The following is a 23014-nucleotide window of genomic DNA, read 5'->3' on the forward strand; positions in this document are numbered from 1 at the left end:
GCAAAAGTCTTTGTATAGGATGTACCACTTCAGGTAAGTAAATGGAAACATCTTTGCACAAGTTCTTAGTCTTTGATAAAAAGAAGAATCAAATGTATGGCCACAAGCTGATTAGACTTGTGAGTTGTGGAAATTACAAGCACTTCTACAGTAAGAGGGAAGTTCTCTTAGACTGGTTTTACAGTACCTTGGTAAAGAAGAAAAGATGCAGCTGATGACTTCTGTTCCTGTGCAGCTTTGCAGATCTCACTGTTCCTGGGCCCCAGTCGTACGGACAAGAGGGAGGACGTCGGGGGACTCCTGCACTGCACTGGGACTGTCAAAACTGGCAACCGGCAAACTTCACTTTCAGCGGCTGTTTCACGTTTCTGCTCCTTGCGGTACAGCAAATAGCAACAACCGTGGTTCCGGGTTGTCAAGGTGGATTTTCCTGGCTTTTGGGGTCCCACACTCCACTGAGGGTGGTCAGACTCGGTCAGTCCTGCTTCTTAGGAGACCGGAGGATCTTCCAAAAGCTTTAGACAAGCTTAAATGTAACACACACAATTTGGTGTTCCTCTCCCTGGGTATTCGGTTTCCTGCAGCGCTCTGAGGAAAATCAACCAGCTCCGAGATGGATGTCCAGGTGGCTTACATTGGAGTTGATTGGTCCCACCAACTCAAAGGGAGAAGTCGTCCTTGAAGGGGCTTCTCTGTCGATGCAAACTTGGTGATTCGGACCTGCAGCAATGCTTCACCGGGCAAACCAACAGTCTAGGAGTTGCAGCAGCTGTCTTCTTCAAGCTCTTCTTCGGTTCCTTCGTTCAGTGGTTGACTCTGCCTTCCAAGCCAAAAGACTTGCCTTTTATACAGTTCTCTCCCATTCATTTCAGCCTGCCTGTCACTCGCCCAGCAGGGTGACTGTTCTTGCCAGACAGTCAGCAGGCCAATAATCACAGAGTGCATTAAGGTCTTCTAGGAGACTAAGCACAGGGCGTTTCGGCACCTCCCTCACTTCCTGCCCACCCCAGACACTATGAAGCCAGAGGCAGGTTTCTCTCAGAAACCCTCCCAAAGGCAAAATGAACAAAGAGACCAAACCTGGTTTGATGCGCAGAGAAACTCTTTAGAAGGACCTTCCCACAAAGACCTGGTGAAAAAAGAAGACCGGGCACCATATTAGCAAAGATGGCTGTACGCCATTTTGAAAAAGATGGCTCCCGCGGTTACTTTACCGGAGCCGCGAATGGTCGCGTTAAATGCAAACCTAGGTAGTTCAAAACGAAACCACTGCCAAGCCAATTTCACTTTACTGCTCTGGGAACCAGAAGTTGATCCCAGAGAAGCTATTTAAACCTTGGAAAATCTGGAAGATTTCCCTGTGGCACTGCACTAAATGTGCTTTTGACACAATTGTAAAAGATGGTGCCTATGGAGTTGGTTAGACTCCATAACCAAAAAAACACAGAGGTAAAATTCACATTAAAATACATGAGAGAGTGGGAAAAAGGGTCCCACTCTCTCCAGGTTAAAAATCAAGTCCTCAAAATACAGCAAAGTTGCTGGGGGTCTCTAAGGAGAAGGGTATTAATACATTTTTGAGAATCCTCCTTACAAAGCCCATTGTTTCTGGCTGCTTGTATCACCTTCCTGCTATCCCATGGAGTGAGAGTCCTGGCCAGTAATTTGGAGATCGTCAAAGGAGTGAGGATGACACTCAGCATTGGTGACTCAGTCAACAGTGTTTCTGATGGGAATTAACTGAATTCTGTGGTGGTTCTTTAAGAAACAAAATAGAACTTCTGCTAGATTTGAGACTGCAAGGCCTGGTGCTACAGAGAGTGGGACCAAGGTAACAGGTATACATGACACAATTAAGGGGTTCAGGGACTCAGACCCTCCCAGCTCACCCACTGTGCTTCTGGGGTAAAATACACTCGGGCGTATGTACTGGTAGCCCACCTACTCCAGTTTTTTTTAGGGGTGTCTGTCCCTTCCTGAAGGGAAAACATTTCTGTACGCTGTCACACAGGACAGTGATGGTATCCTCCAAACAGCAAGCAGGGCGAATGGAAGTGAGCTCCGAGAATATCAAATGCTACATTTTTCCTTGTTTTAGCTTAAGGGTCTAGAAAGGTATGTGATCATTTGACACAATTAGAAAAGTAACTGGGAGAACAGAAGGTAGTATACGCACTGCTGTATCTCTAGCAATGCAGGATAGTGGCGGGGAGACACCAATGTTTCCAGTGATGTGTGGTCTACTGCCGATTGTGTTGAGGGGCATCAGAGGTTGAAGTGCCCCGTCAGGGGGAAGATACACTGGAATGATGATTGTGATAATATCGTACCTTACTGATGTTTCTGAGATGACATTACAAATAATCTACCTGTGTTGTGGCGATGCATACACACATGACTCAATCCTGAGATGCGCCCCAGTATATGCTTTTTTCATGGATGAGTCAGCCTTTCTGTCTATTTCATCCTTAATAGTGTCTTCTGGTGACATGGCTAAGCGCCCCACCAAACTGGGTAAGATTGTATCAGTCTGTACCACCTGCGTGAGTTCCTTCTCCAGTAGTGGTTCTGATTCAACTGGGAAACCCATATATGAAGCAATGTGGGCCACCATCCCTAGCCGTCATTTTAGGTGCTTCCATCTTTCTTCCTTCTCTAGCTCTGAGGCACTAGTCGAGGATGATGAGGATGTCTCAGACCTGCATGTAGTGCAAGATGGCAGAGATCTTCTCTTACTCCCTTAAAGTTCCTTCTTTAGTGTGTGCAATAACGTGTTTGCTCGCTCTGCCTTCTTCCTCCTCCTCCTTGTTTCCTTTGGTTGAGAAGAGGAGGAATGGCTGGAGGAAACTAACTCCAAATGTTTAGTCATTTGTTCAGCCTTCTCCATCCTGCTGACAGTGTCCCGCTACACTTCCTCTCCTTTCCTGTAGGTGCAGTGTGTACCTTAACTTCCTCCATGTTAACTTGCTTTAGTTGTCTTGACAGACCGTAGCTCTGCATACCTTGAACGCTAGCCTTGCACTGCTTAGCAGGAGTGTTCCAGTCCCTGCCGTTCCACAGCCGCTCCATTTGTCCTCCCTCGGTCTCGAGAACATTCCTTCTCCCCCCTCGAGAACACTCCTGAGTCCCCCTGCTATGCAGGGCAAGCCTTAGGAGCTTATTTAGGAAGCCCAGAAAATTGCTCGGTCCCTTACTGCCATGTCCTTGGTCACCACTGGTTGCCACATTGAGCCTCATTATGACCCAGGCGCTAAGTGTTTAACGGCGCCGTAAAAGGCTGCGGCGCCGTTAAACACTTAGCGCCTAATTACGAGGTCCCTTTGCGGGACCCGACCTTAACGGCTGGTCTACACCAATTTGCGGTACCGTACTTAGCGCCGTCCCCATTCCCATTGAGCTATATGGGGCAAAAATGGGAATGGTGAAGGGCCATGGCGGCATGGGGAATTACCACCCCACCAACCTCTGAATGGGGTGGTAATTCCCCATTCCGCCATGGCGGACTCTGGCATGGACCATGGTGCTAATAGCACCATGGTTTAGCGCCGGAGTCCTAATGAGGCCCATTGACTTTGCCACACACCGGGTGCTTCTGAACGCAGGAAAAATGAATCTACTGGCAGGGAAAGAATGTGACGCCATAATGGCACAGAAAAAAGAAAGATATAAGAAGGGTCCTGAGGATGGAGGTGGGGACTCTGGGCTTCATTACTCTTTGACGGTATGGGAAATAAGTGGCCATAATTTATTTATTTATTTAAACTTTTTCTAAACGTGCCAACTCTTCCAAAGTCCTCAGAGTGCACGTAAAACAAACAAGACAAGACAACAGAAAGTGAATGTCAGAAAGAGAAAAGGCAGGATTTAGATCGAGGGAGCCTTGAAAAGAAAGGTTTTCAACCTCTTTTTTAAACATAATGATGTTTTTCTTTTTCTTTTGTTCAAGGGGGGTGACGTCCCAATTAACAGGGGCCAGGACATCAAAGATTGTCCCCCCATACTTGGTCAGGCAGAATGTGGGTTGTACAAGTTTGGCATGGTCTTGTGATCTGAGAGAGCATGAGGGTAGGTATTGAGTCATGCGCTCTGTTAGATAAACAGGCGCATCAGTGGTCAGACACTTGTGAGTGAGAGTCAGGATCTTGTGCGACACATGCTGCCTCATGAGCAGCCAGTGCAGCTTTCTTCTTGCCTCTGAGATAGGATGCCATCTGAGGACACCCAAAAAGACTCTTACTGCCCTGTTTTGGGTCACCTGGAGAGCAGAGAAGTTTGATTGGCTAGTGCAGGCCAGAAGACCATTGCAATAGTCAATCCGTGAGTTGACTAAGGAAGAGGCCAAAAGAGACATATTTTTCTTGGAGAGAAAGGGGCGAATATGATTGAGGAGTTTGTTAAACCCACAGGATGCATGAGTTTTAGCTATGTGCTGCCTCATGGTGAGTTCAGAATCAAGGGTGACGGCCAGCGTTTTGACACTGATGGCGACCAGAAAGATGGTGTTGATGGTGGAGTAATTAATATGCTCTGGGGCGAGTTTCATTAGCATGTGGCTAGATGCAGTGGTGAGAATCTCTGTTTTCTCTGCATTGAGGGACATTGGGCCTCATTACGAGTGCAGCGGTAAGGGGTTTAACAGTGCCGGTAAGGATGCAGGTGCCGTTAACCCCTTACCAACGCATTCCGAGGTCCCTTGTTTTACCAGCCACCCTTAGCGGGAGCCGCTAAAGGACCAGGGAGCTAATAATGGGCCCGTTATTAACGGGCCCGTTATTAGCTCCCTCCCCATTCCCATTGAGCCCTATGGGGGCTCGAATGAGAATGGGGATGGGTATTTTGAATGGTGACTTAACGGGTCCTCCAAGGTTGGAGGTAAGTCCCCATTCAAAGAACCCGGACCCGGACACGAGTTTGGAGGCAGCCATGGCGCTAATAGCACCATGGTTACCTCCAAACTCGTAATGACCCCCATTCAGTTTGCCACTATCCAGGAGTGGATGGTGTGATATATGGATTTGATGGCCTGAGAATCCTAGGAATAGATGCCAGAAAGTATTAGGATGACCTGAGTATCGTCTGCATAGTTAGTATACAGGACACCCAGGTCGTCAAGCGTCACCACAAGTAGGAGGAGGATGTAAATGTTAAACAGCGTGGGTGTGAAAGAAGAGCCCTTGAGAGCCCTGTGGGTGAGTAATGCCGGGGAGGAGCAGGCATCATCGGTGGCAACCCTGGCAGCGCGCGGCTCAGAAAGGAGGCCAGCCACTAAGTAGCTGTACTCGAACAGCCTACCAATGATTGCAACCTGGTCGCCAGCAATTCATGGTCGACCAGGTCGAAGGCGGCGGAAAGATCGAGCAGCAAGAGAAGGGCCGGGTGGCCATGATCGATGATAGAGGAAAGGTTAAACTTAAGGTCGAGCATGGTGGTCTCTGTGCCATGTCCAGCTCGAAAACCGGATTGATGGGGGGCCAGTATGCCGTTGTCCTCGATGAATTTCTGAAGTTGCAGACATGCAACTCGAACCATGACTTTGAGGAAAAAAGGAACATTGGTAATTGGGTGATAGTTTTTTGGCTGAAGGGGGTCTAGATTGGATTTTTAAGTAGGGGAGTAATCCAGGCTTTTTAAGGTCATGGGGGACACACCCCTCAAGAGGAGAGTGGTTAACAAGTTTGGTTATCTATGATCCTAGGGTGTCAAGGCAGCTGACGATAGACCTTGAGGGACAGTAGTCACCCATGCAAGAGGTGGGCTTCATACTGGATGTAATCTGGGTGATTTCAACCACTGTACTGGGGGAGAAAGAAAATGGTGGTTGAGGTTTGGTGGTTGGAGTGAAGGGTAGTCCTGTGCCTGTGGGAGAGAGCTATGGGTACCAAACTGACTATCGTGAGGTATACTAGCTTGTAGATGAGAAGCAACTTTAGCGATAAATGTGTCGTGGATTGTTTGGCTCTATGCAGAGTCCCCAGGAGGAACAGCTCTGGTGTAAGGTTTACTCTTAAAGTCCCGCAGGATGGCAAACAATTGCTTTGAATTTGATTTGGCCTGTAGGATTCTGGTATTGTAGTAAGAGGATTTGGCCTGGATTACAGCGGTCTTAAAGTTCTTCACTGCCAGTTTGTAAAAAAGGCAAGAGTTGCTGGCGAGGGGTGTTTCCACCAGGTTTGTTCAGCAGATCTCCTGAGATGTCTGAGGGACAGAATGTCATTATTAAACCAGATTTTGGTAAATGTTTCAGGCTTTACACATCCAGTTGTAAAAGGCACTAGATCATCCATGACTGCACCCAAGGTGTTAGTAAGATGAAGTGCTAGATCCGAGGCGGTGTCGTAGTCGTTAATATGGCCCAACTTGATGCTAAGTGTGTGGGACAATTTCTCAGTGGTAAGATTTTTCAGGCTTCTTGTTTTAATGGACTGTCTTGGAAGGTTGTCCACTCGGGGAGTGGGACCTGGGAGATTTACATAGATGGTCAAGAGATGGCGATCGGACCAAGGACAGGGAAAAATGGAGGGAACAGAGGCAGAGACCTGATGGAGTAGGATCCAATCAAGAATATGGCATCCGGAATGGGTAAGTTCTTTAACCTGTTGGGTGAACCTGATGGAATTGAGTGTGCAAGTAGTGCAAGTAGTGACCGGGCAGCTTTATCCATAGGCACATTGGCTCAAAGTTGAAGTCCCCAAGAAGAATAACTGGTGAGTTGGCTATAGTGGTTTTGTTAAGAAGATGTAAGAGCAGCAAATAAAGGGAGGAGTCTTGGGAGGGGGGGACTATAAATGACCACAATGCTAAGAGAGGTGTTGTCATCAAGCTTTAGCTTTGCCACTAAGGATTCACAGTCATCGGGCGGATCATGAGCAGACAGATGACAGTGATATTTGGCCTTGTATAACAGGGCAACTCCACCTTCCATCATGTTTTCGCGATCAGCCCGAAAAATCTCATAGTCGGGGGGAACCGCTTCACTGGGGATGGTATCACTGAGCCAGGATTCAGTGATTGCGAGGAAATCATAGTTAAATTGTGCAAATAGATCTTCAACCTCTGCCCCGTGTTGTACTAGGGAAGAAGTGTTAAGCAACCACAATGCAAGTGGTGGACCAAACGGGGCCTCCTTTGCAGCAACCTTTGTGGGGGTGGAAGCAACATTGGAGAGAACGGATGGATCATCGGTAATGCCTAGGGTGCAAACAGTTCTTAGGCACATAGCTGGGTCAGAATCAGTATCAGGAATCAGCCTCGCCTGAAAAAACGATATGGGGAGGCAGCTCAAGGTTTTACCTGGACCGAGAGTAAGGACCAAGAAGGATGGCAGCAGGAAGCAAGCCGGACGCAATCCGGCAACAAATGGCCTCTGCATACGTGCTGGCGGCAAATGAAGAGGAGAAGTGGTTATTGTTAATGTGTTCATGAGAACTACAGTTATAAAGGAGAGCGCAATGGAAATAAATCATTGTGGCTTACCTGATTCACCATCAACCCACCAACAACAACATTCCAACCCAACAAGAACCCGAGTTAAGTCAGCAGCCTTCGCTGTGGTTACACTCTCAACACACTCACTGCGAAACCCCTCCCACCAGGCCACTTGAGAGACAACCAACAATGAGATAAGTGGCCCTTGCTAGCACTATCAACCATTCACTGCCACTGTTAACCCACAACGCTCATCCTGGGAATCTCCCAACACCTGCAATCCCCCACCATAAACCTATTCCCCAAGATAGGTACAACAAGCCATCGATGACTGTTACATCACAGATACGTAATATACAATAGGCTATAACCTATGGCCCTTCAAGCCTAGCCCCCCTACACGAATAAATCGGTAACCCTGTCTTTTTGTGCGTTATATATGGAGACCTCATGTACCGTGAAACCGGGGTCGCCTGCCCACCACAAAGGACTCCCAATTTAGGTGCAGCTTCCGACTTGGCTTATTGTATGACAAATCACTCTGCAGGGTGATACCTGGGACTCTCTCCCCTTACAGAATCCTTCTAATCTAGGTGTTGCCTGGATCTAGGTTCACCGTATGATGTAACCTTTGGCTCTGTGAAACATAGACCTTTATCCCACTGTACAGGATCCTCTGATCTAGGTATTGACTCCGTCTCACCTTATTACACTCTGACACCGACTGCAATATGAAACCTAGGTCCATCGCTACAGGACTCTCTATTCCGAACCCGAACACATGAGCAATCTGGCAGCCTACGGTACGTATACCTCACACCACTAGCGGCCATACACCCATGCACGATAGAACACATCTACGTCTAAGCACATCTGGCCTAGTTTCACACATAACCGTCCAGACTGAAATACCTGACGCACCCCAACACCGCTGCCATTAGCATACAGCGACCCCCCCGAAAGGAACCCGGTACAGCTGGCCTCACATAGACTCTCTTAACAATAGCAATCTATCGCTAACCCTCAAAGAGCACCCACCCACGTGTCTGACCGCTACTGGGCTGCTTAGTCAAGCCTTGCCAGCCACCCACGTTTTAGAATGTCAAACATGCACACATGCATCTAAGCTAATCCCATAGAATTTCTAACCACATCGACTACGGGCACCAAGGACGTTCTAACCAAGGGAAAAGCGCATTGAGGCCACACAAGTGGGGAAAGAGCGCTATATAAATAACAAAATACAATACAATACAAAGACCCACACTCTTAGCAGTCCTTACTGCTTGGAAAACAGCTGGAAAAAATGGATTCTGATTCTGATACTGCCACTTTTCCAGCACCATCAAATTATAATTATCAGTGAATTTACTGCAGTTGGAATTAACGTGCGGTAAATCTGCAGATTTTTTGGTGGAAAAATGGTGGATTCACCTCCAGTTTATTGATGGTAAATCAGGCAAAATTCCCATGGATTCCTATGGACTCCAAAAATGTGAATTTTCTGTTATTAAGGTGGATTTACTGCCATCCACAAACTCATAATAAGGCCCATGGGAGAAATCCTGAATGAAGCGCTATTGAAAAATCCTAATGTTAATCATGTTATATGAAGATGAAGGTTTGTTCAGCAGTAATCTCTACTGCCAGGATCAATGTTTCCACAGTGTCTGCTGGAGGATTTACTCCAGATTTCCTCACCCTTTCTCTAATGGCGGCGTTATTCATAGGAAATGGGTGTGTGCGTTACTCCCCATATTTGTTATTCCCCATTTCCAGCCTCTTCCATAGTGCCTGTTGTTGCTGCTTCATTCCCACCTCTGTTGCCAGGAGAGCAGGACCTGCAAAGGGCTGAGCAAGATCCCACTCAGGTAGGACCCTCTGTGATCTGAGAGACCCCCCATGGAGATCTGCCTGGCAGGGCGTGGCCTCTGTGTATGCAAGATCCCACTCAGGTAGGACCCCCTGTGATCTGAGAGACCCCCCAGGGAGATCTGCCTGGCAGGGCGTGGCCTCTGTGTATGCAAGATCCCACTCAGTCAGACCCCCTGTGGTCTGAGAGACCCCCCAGGGAGATCTGCCTGGTAGGGGCATGGCCTCTGTGTATGCAAGATCCCACTCAGGTAGGACCCCCTGTGGTCTGAGAGACCCCCCAGGGAGATCTGCCTGGCAGGGCGTGGCCTCTGTGTATGCAAGATCCCACTCAGGTAGGTCCCCCTGTGGTCTGTGAGACCCCCCAGGGAGATCTGCCTGGCAGGGCGTGGCCTCTGTGTATGCAAGATCCCACTCAGGTAGGACCCCCTGTGGTCTGAGAGACCCCCCAGGGAGATCTGCCTGGCAGGGCGTGGCCTCTGTGTATGCAAGATCCCACTCAGGTAGGACCCCCTGTGGTCTGAGAGACCCCCCAGGGAGATCTGCCTGGCAGGGCGTGGCCTCTGTGTATGCAAGATCCCACTCAGGTAGGACCCCCTGTGGTCTGAGAGACCCCCCAGGGAGATCTGCCTGGCAGGGCGTGGCCTCTGTGTATGCAAGATCCCACTCAGGTAGGACCCCCTGTGGTCTGAGAGACCCCCCAGGGAGATCTGCCTGGTGGGGGCGTGGCCTCTGTGTATGCAAGATCCAATCAGGTAGGACCCCCTGTGGTCTGAGAGACCCCCCAGGGAGATCTGCCTGGTGTGGGCTGTTACAAAGTATTTAGCGTATACGCATGCGCTGAAAGAATAAACGCATCCCGAACAGCAGTTGCCGCCGGGACCTTGCAACCAGCAGACGCGTCTCTGAGTCTCCCTCATTGTGTGTGTGTGTGTGCAGTATGTAAGGGGGCCCGAGGCGCTCATCACGGCTAACATTGCCGACGAGGTATCGGCTCGTAGTGAGAGTGTGTATGTGACAGATTTATCACCTGCAAGTCGTGGCAGTCCATCTTGCTACGCATCTCGAATCCAACGCTGCTACGGTCGGCCATTTAGAAATCGAACGTGTGGTAGTAGCGGCCCGCGAGGGTGCTTGTGCGCTGTTCACGTGATTACAACAAATCAATTTTTGGAATCTTCATGGTTCTCCTGGAAGGGGAGCCATGATTTCTGGCCCTGAGGGCTCAAAAGAAAAAAGAAAAAGGATCAGCTAGCCTGGAGGCCCTGCCAAGAAGGAGTTGCTGAGACAAGGAGACTGCTTGCTGCAAAGGAGGTTAGTGGTCACTAGTTGCTGGACAAGAAGCTCACTTCTGCCCACAAAATTATTCCAGCAGCAGAGCGCTGCCTGTGGGAGAAAGGTTTGCGGCCTCACACATGTGGATGAGTGTAAAGACTGGTAGGGGGTGTCTGTACCTCTGCTCCCTATATGGTAGAAGAGAGGCACAGAAGACCCCAGCCAAGATTCTCTATTACGGTAGCAATGGACGAGCAATCAAGGCCTAGCTTCTCAGGAGGTGATGCGGGCTGGTTCTTAAGTACAGTGTCTTCCCCAAACCCCCACAAAGGAATGTCCACACACTGTATTACTGAAAACACAGTCTTTATATAATTAATATTCAAAGGTTATGTACACTTATCACAATAACGCACTTTGTGCTCAGGAAAATCAATAATGGTAAATATCTACAATTCTAAAGTGGTACCACTAATATTAGACCTCATTAAAGTGCATCCATCAAAAATGTCACACAGATCAATAAGTGAAACCAGCAATAGAGAGAAGAGAGAAAATAAGGTGGTTGAACCATAGGCAGAATACTGGCCCCTAACACTAGACACAGTTCTGTGTGGAGATCCCCCCACCTGGGCAACCTGTAAAAGAAAGAGATCTAACACAAGCCCAGTCCATATGTTGTTCAATAGTCTTATTCTCTCCTACAATGTTTTTACTGCCCCAATGTACCTGGTGGAGTCGAGTCCTTCGAAGAGGCGTCGACGGATCCTTCTTGAGCGACCCCCTTTCAAGCGGGAGTCACGGATCGTCGAGAGGCGTCGAGAAACGTCGAAGAACTCGGGGTTCGGCGACGGGGAATCGACGGCCCTTCTTGAATGCCTTCCCTTTCAAGCGGGAGGCACGGGGTGTCGAACGTCCGTCGACGAACGAGGTAGAACGATGTCGAAGAGGCGGCAGCTTCGTCCGAGCGGTGCTCGTCGGCGTCGGGGCGTCGGCGTCCTGCAAGGCGGAGGTGTGCGGGGCACCTCGACGACAATAGTTCTGGACCGCAAAGATTGTAGAGATGGAAGCCCAGCAAGGGCGTCGGGTCGTCCGAGTCTTTGAGGTCGTTGGGTGGCGGGAAACCCACTGGCAGGTTTCTCCTCGGCGCGTTGGTCGTCCTCGACTTTCTCCTGCAGGATAAAGCGGTCGACGGTGTGGTCGAGGGAGTCCTCCGATTCAAATGTTCTTAGGCAAGGAGCGGACGGCTCCGGTCGTCGGTGGCACGGCGTCAAGTGGTTCCCACGGCTGGGCAACACAACTTCGACGGGCCTCCAGCGGTTCCACAGACCTGCGAACCCTGGTTGACGGCAATGGACTTCGACGGCGTCGATGTCCGGGTGCTTCACTTCGATCTCCTAGGCGGTCCCGTCTCGGGTCGGCAGCCTTTCGAGGGTCTGACTTCCAGGGCGCTTCGGCGAAGATGTAGCGGTGCTCGATGATCCCTCGGAGCACGGGAAGAGGGCGCCTTACCAGGTCCTCTCTCGGGTCAGTCCTCGACGAATTCGGCAACCTTCAGATCTGTCGAAGCAAATGCAGCAGCAAGTCTTCTTCTTCCAGCTGGACGTCGAGGATCAGCAGTTCCAGTTACTCTTGAGTGGAGACTCAGCTTCTGAACGCTTCTGAACAATTTCCAATGGTGAGAGGTCCCCAGATATACTATTCTGTCTCTCATCCACACTGCTGGCACACACACAGCAGCCAATCACACAGAAGGGCATTCATGCAGTCAGTCAGCCAATCAGGCACACAGTGCACTCAGGCCACACTCCTCCCTTTCAGACACTCACAACAAGGAATGTGGATTGGGACAAGTACCCAGCCATTCAACACTACACACTGCATTCAGGCCAGTTTCGGGCAGGGCTGTCTCAGTCTTTGTCTCACATGCCAGAAACCAGACAACCACAACAAGGAGTGTATATTGGTCACACACTCCATTCACCCAGGTCCCACCCACAGGAGGTACCCATAACATACAGTCACTGGGAAGGCTCCAGTCAGTCTAGCTGGGCCTTCACAACAACACCATATATGGAACTTCCACCCAACAGCCAGTCAGGGGGAAGGGACAGAGTCAGGGCTTCCCAGGACTTTGGGAAAAACAAGATAACAGGCAATAGAAAGCAAGAGGCCACAGGGGCCATCTTGTTTCCTATCAGGAATCAACTGATCCCAATGCAGGGCCGGGGTATCCCAAAATGGAGGACACCCAGAGCACCTGTCAAATTCAGCATGGAGCTGCCACCAGCCCATACCCTGCCCAGTGGGCCACCCACAGGTGCCCAAAAACATACACTAGGGGCACAGGGTTGTACCCCTACCCATGGGTGCCATAAGGGTATCCCATGGGTCTGTTCACCAAACCAAAAAAGAGAGCTGCACTGCCAGGAGTCCCAAATGGACTCCTGGGCAGAAAACATGACAGAACACACGATAAAAGGCAGTAAAGGACAAGGATTCAGAGGCCCTGTCCCTCTGATGCATTTCCAGCATCACAATGAGGTGCCTGTGCGACTTGTGAAAATGAGAGACCATGAAGGAGAGGCAGCGGCACCAGCGCAAATGTCTCGTCGTCAGCATGGCACTCTGGCACCAATGCCAGAATTCGACACATCAGGTCATCCTTCCATGCAAGGGCCCAAGTGGCTCATATGGATTAAGAAGCTGGACATGTTCTTCATAGCGACTGGGGAAGACGACGATGATGCAAATGTTGCGACGCTTCTGTACTCAGTGGGGAACGAGGTACTCTGCATCTATGAATCATTGAACATTCAGGTCGTAACATATGCGGCTGTCAAGACTGCCCTTCAGAATCATTTCATACCGCTATCGAACATAGACTTTGACCGGTTCGTGATGTGTACTGAAAAGCAACATGACGACGAGTCCCTAGACCAATTCTGTGCGCGACTGCACCAACTTTCAAGCACGTGCAGGTGGGACAACGAAGAAGGGATGGTAAGAAACCAGCTAATACAGGGGTGCAACTTGTCTAAGCTGCAGAGGCAGATCCTGAGAGAGCCCGGAATGAGGTTGGCCCAAATCCTGTACACTGGCAGGGTATATGAACTAGCAGAAAGCAGAGGGGCAAAGATGGACACGGCCGTTCGGCCAGGAAAAGGGGAAGAAGCTTTTGCCCTAGGGAAGTCCACCCCATCGAAGTCTCAGTGGAGCCAAAATCGTCAAGATACAACTCCCGCCCAGGGTACCCCGACAGTGTGTCAATACTGCCGTTACGATCTGCCGCATGCAGAGGACTGCCCTGCAAAGTCAAGAGTATGTGGCAGGTGCAACACTCCAGGACACTACACCAGAATGTGCAGAGCTGCAGCACCGGTGACGACCCACAGGGCCCTGCGAGGGCGAGCAGTGGAAACTTCAGGAGGCCACGGAGCATGGACGTGCTAGAACAAGACACACAGAGACTCAACCTGGCTGAAGCAGAAGAAGAGGACGAAGAGATTTTCTTCATATCCAATATAGCTACAGGAGCCAGAAAAAGAAGGAAACCCATCTGTGTTGTAGACATTAAGGGCACCCCCACACCTGTCCTCATAGACACGGGTGCCTCAGTGTGTGTTCTGGCTACAGAGCATTACAAGGCCCTCCCTGGCCCACCGCAACTGGGAAACTCGAAGGACAGAATTTACACATTCGGGGGTGACACTCCATTGCCGATCCAAGGGGTCCTCGTTGCACCAGTTACCCATTGCCCCAATGCGATCAAAGCCTGATTTTATGTGACGGATGTCAGCCCGCACTCTCTCCTGAGCTGGGCCGCATCTGAAGCCCTGAACATCGTTCACTTCACATTAGCAGTGTACCAGTCAGACATTGAACAGCTCCTGGGCAGGTTTGAGAGCCTTTTTCAGTGAGTGGGCAAGCTAAAAGCAGAACCGATTCGCCTGCACACTGACGAGACTGTAAGGCCCACTGCGCACAAGCATAGGAGGATACCTTTCCATTTAAGAACGCAAGTGGAGAAAGAGCTACAAGAACTGATAGATATGGACATTATCAAAAAAGTCGAAGGACCCACGCCGTGGGTATCGCCAATCGTTGTAGAACCTAAACCCAAACAACGAGGTGCAGTCTGCATCTGTGTGGACATGTGGTTGGCCAATGCAGCTATCAAGAGAGAACGTCACATTACCCGACGCTAGACGATGTTGTTAGCGAACTACAAGGTGCCACAGTGTTTTCAAAATTGGACCTACGTTCCGGATACCAACAGCTTGAACTTCAACCGGAATCAAGGTACATCACCACCTTGACAACCCACGAGGGGTTATATCAATTTAAGAGACTGAGTTTCGGTGTATCATCTGCCGCCAAAGTGTTCCAAAATACGATCAGGGGAGCACTGGCTGGTTTAAAAGGGGTCCTCAACATGAGCGACGATATTCTGGTCTTTGGGTCGTCGGAAACGGAACACATGAAGAGGCTGGAGCTGACCCTACAAAGGCTGAGCAAATTGGGTCTGACGCTGCACCGGAGGAAATGCACATTTTTCAAAGACAGCATAGAGTTTTTCAGGTTCGTCTTTCACGCAGGAGGTATCTCGCCTGACCCGGAAAAGGTCAGCGACATTCACGAGGCGGTAGCACCAGAATCACCAGCTGAAGTCTGCAGCTTCCTCGGCATGGTGAATTACTGCGGCCGATTTATCAAGGGACTTGCTTCTCTCTCAGAACCTCCCCGAGCCTTGATGAAAAATGATGTTCCCTGGACATGGGACAAGAAGGAACAAAAGGCGTTCCAGGACATCAAATTGGCACTGTCAGATCAGGACATCATGTCCTATTTCAATCTGGCAATTGAGTCAGAAATTGTGGTGGATGCCAGCCCCGTGGGCCTGGGGGCCGTACTGTTGCAGGGAGGCACACATGGAAATATGTGACCCATCGCAAATGCAAGCAAAGCGCTGTCAGAGACAGAGAAAAGATACTCTCAAATTGAGAGAGAAACGCTTGCTATACTATGGGGTTGCCGGCACTTCCGCCTCTACATCCTTGGGAAACCAGTTGTGGTAGTCACCGATCACAAGCCCCTAACCCCCTTTATGGCTGCGGCATCCTTGAAACCTCCCCCACGCATTGAAAGCTGGATGCTGTCACTCATGGAGTATGGGGCGAAACTTCAGTACAGGCCGGGGACGAACAACCCCGCTGATTACCTGTCACGTCATCCTAATAACAGACGGGAGCAAGGCCAAGGGAGATCGTGGCATGTCAAGAAATAATCCACAACGGTCTGGAAGTGGCCATGCCAGTGGCACTGTCTCGACCAGATGTTGCCAGAGAGTCTGATGCAAATGAAGTATTCAGGGTCATTCAGACAGCCATTGGAAGTGGGGAGTGGAAGGAGATACTGGGCATCAACGCAAGGCGAGAAATTAGAGTGCAACAGGACTTGCAAGCGCTGTGGAAGGTGAGGCACGAACTGTCAATTTCAGAGGAAGGCCTGCTTCTACGAGGCAGACAGATAGTGATCCCTAGATCTCTGGTGCCAAAGGTGCTCGAACTGGCTCATACAGGTCACCAGGGGTCCGCCAACACAAAAGTGAGGCTGAGGCCGAAAGTGTGGTTTCCCAACCTGGAAGAGAGAGTGGATGAACATGTACGGCGATGCCTGCCGTGTCAGGCCGCAAGTCCAGCCGAGAGGGCATCTCCCATCAAATCCATGGAGAGGAGCGAACAACCGTGGGGAACAGTCCATGCAGATTTTGGTTCGACAGGCAGAGGGATGTACTTCTTGACCGTTATAGATCAGTGGTCTAGATATCCGGAAGTAGAACTGGTAGAATCCACCACGTGCGACCACACCATCCTAGCACTAGAGAAAATGTTTGCGACCCATGGGTTTCCGACTGTCCTATGCTCAGATAATGAGCCCCCGTTCCAAGGGAGTCAGTTTGCAAAATATATGGCCTCTGTGTATGCAAGATCCCACTCAGGTAGGTCCCCCTGTGATCTGAGCGACCCACCCCCTAGGGAGATCTGCCTGGTAGGAGTGTGACCTCTGTGTATTCAAGATCCCACTCAGGTAGGATCCCCTGTGACCTGAGTGACCCCCCAGGGAGATCTAACTGGTGGGGGCGTGGCCTCGGTGTATGTAAGATACCACTCAGGTAGGATCGCCTGTGATCTGAGAGACCCCCCAGGGAGATCTGCCTGGTGGGGGCATGGCCTCTGTGTATGCAAGATCCCACTTAGGTAGGACCCTGTGTTATCTGAGAGACCCACCCCTGAGGGAGATCTGCCTGGTGGGGGCGTGGCCTCTGTGTATGCAAGGTCCCACTCAGGTAGGACCACCTGTGATCTGAGAGACCCCCCAGGGAGATCCTCCTGGTGGTGTCTTGGCCTCTGTATGCATTCATCTCTCAATGCTTGTATGAGGGGGATGGGCCAGGATTGGGGGTGCGGTGGTGTAAGAATGAAGATGCATGTAAACAGTGTTGGAAACTTGACCAAGAACCGACCTCTGGCTAATATGAGTTACCATCCCTCTCCTATGCCTGGGGCGTGTCCCCTTTAACGTATTTCTTGTGGAGATGGGGGTGTTTCATTTTTCTATGTGAAGTTGACTTTTTACTTTACATGTATTTTAGAATAGGTTAGTTTTACTCTTCCCTAGTGTAACATGATTATTTACTGGTAATCTTCATTACTCCTAGTTTAACTCTTCCTCATCACAGTACTTACATGTGAGGTATCCCACCTCCCCAGGAATCCTTTTTCTATTTTTAATGTATCAAGTCCTGCCCCTCCCTTGAGATTATATCCCTCCTTCCACCTGACCGGGCTCAGTTATTCTACTGTGGAAATGAAGATCCACAGATGCTTCAGGTAGGTTACAAGTAAGATCCTTTATTCCAGTTACTCTTAAGTCCCTACATTACAAGAGGGGAACCCACTGGCTCCCACCACCCAGGCTACATATCTTCAACTGACTGAGTACGAACGCCAGCACCATAGCATTCTCCCAAACATACATCAGCATTCTCTCATTCCAACATTCTCTCTGACCTCATGCATTCCGGACTAGGTTGGACCCAACCACCCACCCAGCAAAGTACTTCACAGTACAACACATACTCAACGCATAGGGCCTCATTACGACCCTGGCGGTAGCCATGCCCTTAATAAGGGCACGGCTGCCACCGGTAATGATTTTGTTACCGGGTCCAAAAAAAGGGCAAAAACCGGGTTATGCCGACCTTGGCGGACCCGGCAATTTCCCTTTTCTTGGACCTGGTAAAAATCAATCCCCATTCCCATTTGAGCCCCGTAGGGCTCAATGGGAATTGGAGGATGCTAACAACGGGCACGTTAATGACAGGTCTGTTGTTAGCATCCTGGCCTGCTAGCGGGTCCCGCTTTTCATGTCTGGTCAGACCAGACGTGAAAAGCGCGACCCGCTAGCAGGCCTCGTAATAGGGCGTCCCGGAATGAACGGTGCCGGTCCCGTACCAGCACCGTTCATTACGGGACCGCCAGGGTCCTAATGAGGACCACAGCCTCATTCAGCTACGGCAGGTGGGAGAGGAGGGTCTAGAGTACTGCAATGAGGAACAGTTGGTCTAGGAGTAATGTTGATAACAAGTAATCCCCCCATTAACTCCAAGTCCCTCTTCCCTGCCATAGTACTTACATGTGAGGTGTACCAATTAAAGCATGCTGAATGGGCAAGAACAGACCGACACTAAACAAGTCCCTGAATAACTTTATTGCAGAATACATCGTCTGACTCACAAGGTACAACCCCCCCGTAGTCCCCATTACTCCTGACCCAAATGGTCCTTAGCCCAGCCGTTGAAAATTACGCCAGGGGGCTTTGTGGACCTTCCCTGCACACCCCCTGGTGTAGGGGTACCTGTGGACTGATAGGCAGGGATATCACCTAACTAACCTTCCGACTAATGGTCGAAACTGATGCCTTGAACCCTGGAGGAGACCTCCAAAATGTAATTAAGAGGCTATCCACTTTCCATAATGCCTGTCAGCATTCCGAATGTACCAACACCGCCCTTCTGGCATCCAACTGGCCCCACAACAGAAAAAGTGCCTACTCCTAGACTATCAAGTTGGGCGGTCTACACGAGTGAGCGTATATTTCTCCCCAGTCTCCTGGCCACAGGGATGGCTACCAGAAAGGCTGTCAAAATGGTTAGTGTCTTTAAGGGAACATCCTCCAGTAGCTGAAACAGAGCCTGAAGGACTTTAACAACTAGGGGCAGATCTCATGAAGGAAACCCTGATTCTACTAACGGTCTAAGTGAAGAGAAATCCTTCAAAAACCATGGTTCTTCAACAACCACCCCCCCAATATGATGCCCTCTGAAATGCCCTGATGGCTGCCCACTGTGCTCTCAACGTGGAAACCGTTAGAGCCAGTTGAAACCCATCCTGCAAGAATTGTAGTATACTTGAAATCTGGCATTTGCATTTCCAGCAACCTATTCTTGTGACCCCAAGACCGAAAAATGTCCTAGTGTCTAGAATACATAGGCAAACCAAGACGGAAGCACTTGGACGATTCATCAATAGCATCCTGGCCCTGTACCACACCCAAGCTGCAACAGACCTACTTCACATAGATAGCAAGGGAATAGGGTCACCCAACCCCCAACTCTGATACCTAAGAGGGAGAATAGACACACCCAATCACATTATACAAAGTTCATTAGAATACAGCAGGGATAGCGCCACGCTAACACCCTAAACAGTCAGACAGTCAAGAAAGGATAGTAGCAGCTAATCTCACCCATAGTAATACAAATTAAATTGAATAAGATGTGCCACAACCAGGATTCTCACCCCATTATCCCTACCTTCACATCTCTGCATAACTAACTCACCCGATAATTCACTCAACTAACTCTCACCCAGAAAACCATACGCACTTTACCACACTGCATCAACACATAAACAGCACCAACAGCACACAAGGTCTCGCCCGGTCCAATACTTACACCAAAGCTCAGCGCACGGTGTATACCGAACTGAAGCCACCAACAGCACACCACCTCTCTCACTATCCTACTCCCTCTTCTCCCGACTAACCCAACCCTGCCCGTCTTTTTGTTTTCCAGATCCGCCAGAGCACCTGGGACCAACTCTGTTGGTCATGTTGCACAATATAAATACATTTAACATTTATGATAGGACTTTAGGGGGGAAGGGCATCTAGCCTTCTGAATCCAATCCACTGCTCTCCTGGAAAGCTCCTTGACCCGCTACCTTTCCCTCTCAACGTCCATGCCCCCTACAAGCAAACCGCCCCGTGAGCATGAGGAACTGGGGCGGGAAATCTCGGGAGCAAGAGAACCAGTGCCACTGCCAGGTGTAGAAGTAACAGAAACCAAACCTTTCATGGCAAGAGGGGAACTACCAGAATGACCACCACGTCTGAATCCCTGATCTGAACTAGGACCCTCGGGATCAAGGGTAGCGGCGAGAACATGTAAAGAAGCCCCATTGGGCATGGGATGGCCATGGCATCTGTCCCCTGAGAGGTCTTTGTTGTGTGGGGGAGGCAAACAGATGCTGCCATGACCAATGTTCCTGCAAATGGCCTGGAAAACCTCCTCCCACAGTTCCCAGATGCTTTATGGGAAACCCCTGCTGAGCGTGTTCACCAGAGTGTAGTCTAAGCCCCTAATATGTACTGCCCTGAGAGACAAATGGTTCATTTCCGCCCAACATCTCAGATTCCTCGCAAGTTTCCCCAGGGATGAGGACTGACAACCCCCTGTCTGTTGTCATATGAAACAGTGGTGGTAATGTCTGCTTTTAGTAGAACGCTTTACCACTCAGGAGCAGCAGGAAAGCCTGAAGGCCCTGAAAGGCTGCCGCCATTTCCCTCCAGTTGGAAGACTGTGACATCGCCTAACTCCCCTCACCCCCGTAAGGAGTGTTCTCACATTACAGCACCCCAACTATTCTTGCTGGCGTCCGCTGTAAGAATAATTGGCCAGGGCTCAGACTGGAGAAAACCCTTCAGCACCATAGAAAGTTCATCCGCAGTGTAGAAGAGACTGGGATCCATTTCTTGAAGTTCTGTTTGGCCTCACTCCAGTATTAATGTAGGTAGTCCAACAGCGGTCTCAGGTGGAGCTGTTCCCACAGAACAATTGACATTCGTTAGGCCATGTGTCCTAGGGTTCCGAGAGAGAAACTCCCTTGCTGTTGCCTTCAATCAGGATTACAGGTTGCTAAGTGTCCTTCCTAGGTTGCTAGCAGACCTACGCTGTCCTATGTAGTCCAAAAAGGAGCCCCTATAAACTGGAGATCTTGGAATGGGGAGTGAAGCAACTTGTCTCGGTTGATCAGAAACCCGAACAGAAACCCGGAGGACTTAAATCTCTGCACTGGCTCCCAGTGGCTGCGAGGATTAAGTTAAAAATCCTCTGCATTGTCCACAAGGCCTTCTGGGGCCTGGGGCCTCAATACCTTCAGCTCTCTCTTCCTAAATATCTTCCATCTCGAGCTCTTCGCTCACCCGCTTCCAACTCCCTCAGGGTCAGTCGCTTCTCCAAGCAAGGAGTTGGTGGTAGATATCTTTCTTAGGCTGGGGCCTCCCTCTGGAACAGCCTCCCTGCCTCCCTGAAACTTGAGGAGAACCATCTCCGGTTCCGGAAGCACCTCAAGACCTTCCTCTTTGCTTCTGCTTTCTCTCCTCCTCTACCCTGTTGAACTCCTGACTAAACCTGCACTGGTCACCTGGGTACCCTCTGATCTCAGGCCCAGTCCCCTCCCCCGCCAGTTGCACACCTGCACTGCCTCCCTGGCCTCCCCTGTACGTGGGGTCTGTTTCTGTATTCCTACAGTCCCCTACCAGCTTTTGACACTTGATGCCTGCACTTACTCCTGCACTTGCCACAAGCTAACCGCTCTTTTACCTATTGTTTTATTTATTTTTTACTGTTGATCCTATGTATTGCACTGCCCCTCCCCCTTCACCCCGCACTTTTCCCTTTCCCCCTCCCCTGCACTTGCGCAATCTCAATGTCACCTTGCCTAGTAAGATTGTTGTCCTTGTCTTCCCTCTGTTCCCCCTCCCTGCCTCGTTGCGCCTTGAAACACTTGTCTATAGGCGTGTTATAAATGCCATATTATATCATACCATAACACCTATAATGTCCTGCAATTACGAATTATCTGCTGATGTAACACTGATCTGGATGATGCTAAGAGTAGCCAGTCATCCAGCTATGGAAGTACCTGCACTCCTTGAGATGCAACAGCTCCTTAACCGGCCACATGATCTTCATAAAAAACCTGGGAGACGATTCCAGTTTGAGTGGGAGGGCCTGTAATTGATAGTGCCACGTACCCCCCTCACCTAGAATATCAGGATGTATTGATGATTTCTCCAGACTGGAATATGGAACTATGCACCCTGGAGAATCAATGAAGCCAAGAAGTTCCCTTGTTGTACCATGGCAATCACCCTCTGTAGACATTCCATCTTGTATCGGCATGTCATGATGGATTGATTGATGGTTTTCAAGTTTATCACTAGACAAAATGTACCTCCATGTTTGGGAATCAGAAAAACAATGGAATAAGTCTCATAGCTTCTTTCATTGAACGGGACAGGTCGCACAGCACTATTTACCAAAAGGCCCTTCTTTGGCCAGCTTTCTGGCCATGGGGGTCCTGATCACACCCTAGGGTTCGGATGTGAGGGGGTGATGGTATTGAACGCCAGATGGTATCCCCATCTCACCATTCGATTTACCCTAGGTTCTTGGGACTTCCTACAATATAAATGTAAAAACATCCAAAGACACACCCCATCAGTCTGGTATCAGGATGTCTGCAAACTATGGCAAGTGAATAGACGCCAGGTCTTGGGCGCCCACCTGGGTCTCTTCTTATTCTGCGATCTGTGTAGCTGGATGATTGCAGTTTAAACTTGGTGGAATGCTGTGACTTGGACTTGATCTCAGTTTTTCTCCTAAGTTTACCGCATGCTTATCCACACGGAACACCCTATGGACATTTTCTTCCAGGATGGCCCCAAACAGTGTATGGCCCTCAAAGGGAATCCTCATGGCCACAGTCGTCTGGTGTAAGTCGGTTAGCCAATCCTTAATCTTTAAGCTCCGGCTACTAGAAATGATAGACCCCGTAGTAATGGTGATGGCCTTGACTCCATAGTAGGTCACAACTGATCAGAACTCTAACTGCATCTGTACTGTCTTGATGTGAATGGCCCGATCTGACCCTTCCTGCAGAGCCTTTGATATGGTTCTGAGCCCATCTAGTGACGACTCAACCATACATGATGAATAGGTGGCAGTGTGCAGAGTTAGGTTGGTCCCCCATAGACTTTCCTTGAAGCTCTGTCTACTCTCCTCTCTGTTGAGTCATTAATGGCTTCTTCTGGA

At 49.8% G+C, this 23014-nt stretch overlaps 1 pseudogene; it reads left to right on the top strand.

Moving 5' to 3' along the window:
- The window catches only part of LOC138568904 (zinc finger protein 91-like), a 429258-nt pseudogene that overhangs the window by 270532 nt on the left and 135712 nt on the right, over window positions 1-23014 (top strand).

The sequence above is a fragment of the Ambystoma mexicanum genome, chromosome 2q (assembly GCF_040938575.1).
Source record: "Ambystoma mexicanum isolate Mex_15411 chromosome 2q, UKY_AmexF1_1, whole genome shotgun sequence".
Taxonomy (NCBI): Eukaryota; Metazoa; Chordata; class Amphibia; order Caudata; family Ambystomatidae; genus Ambystoma; species Ambystoma mexicanum.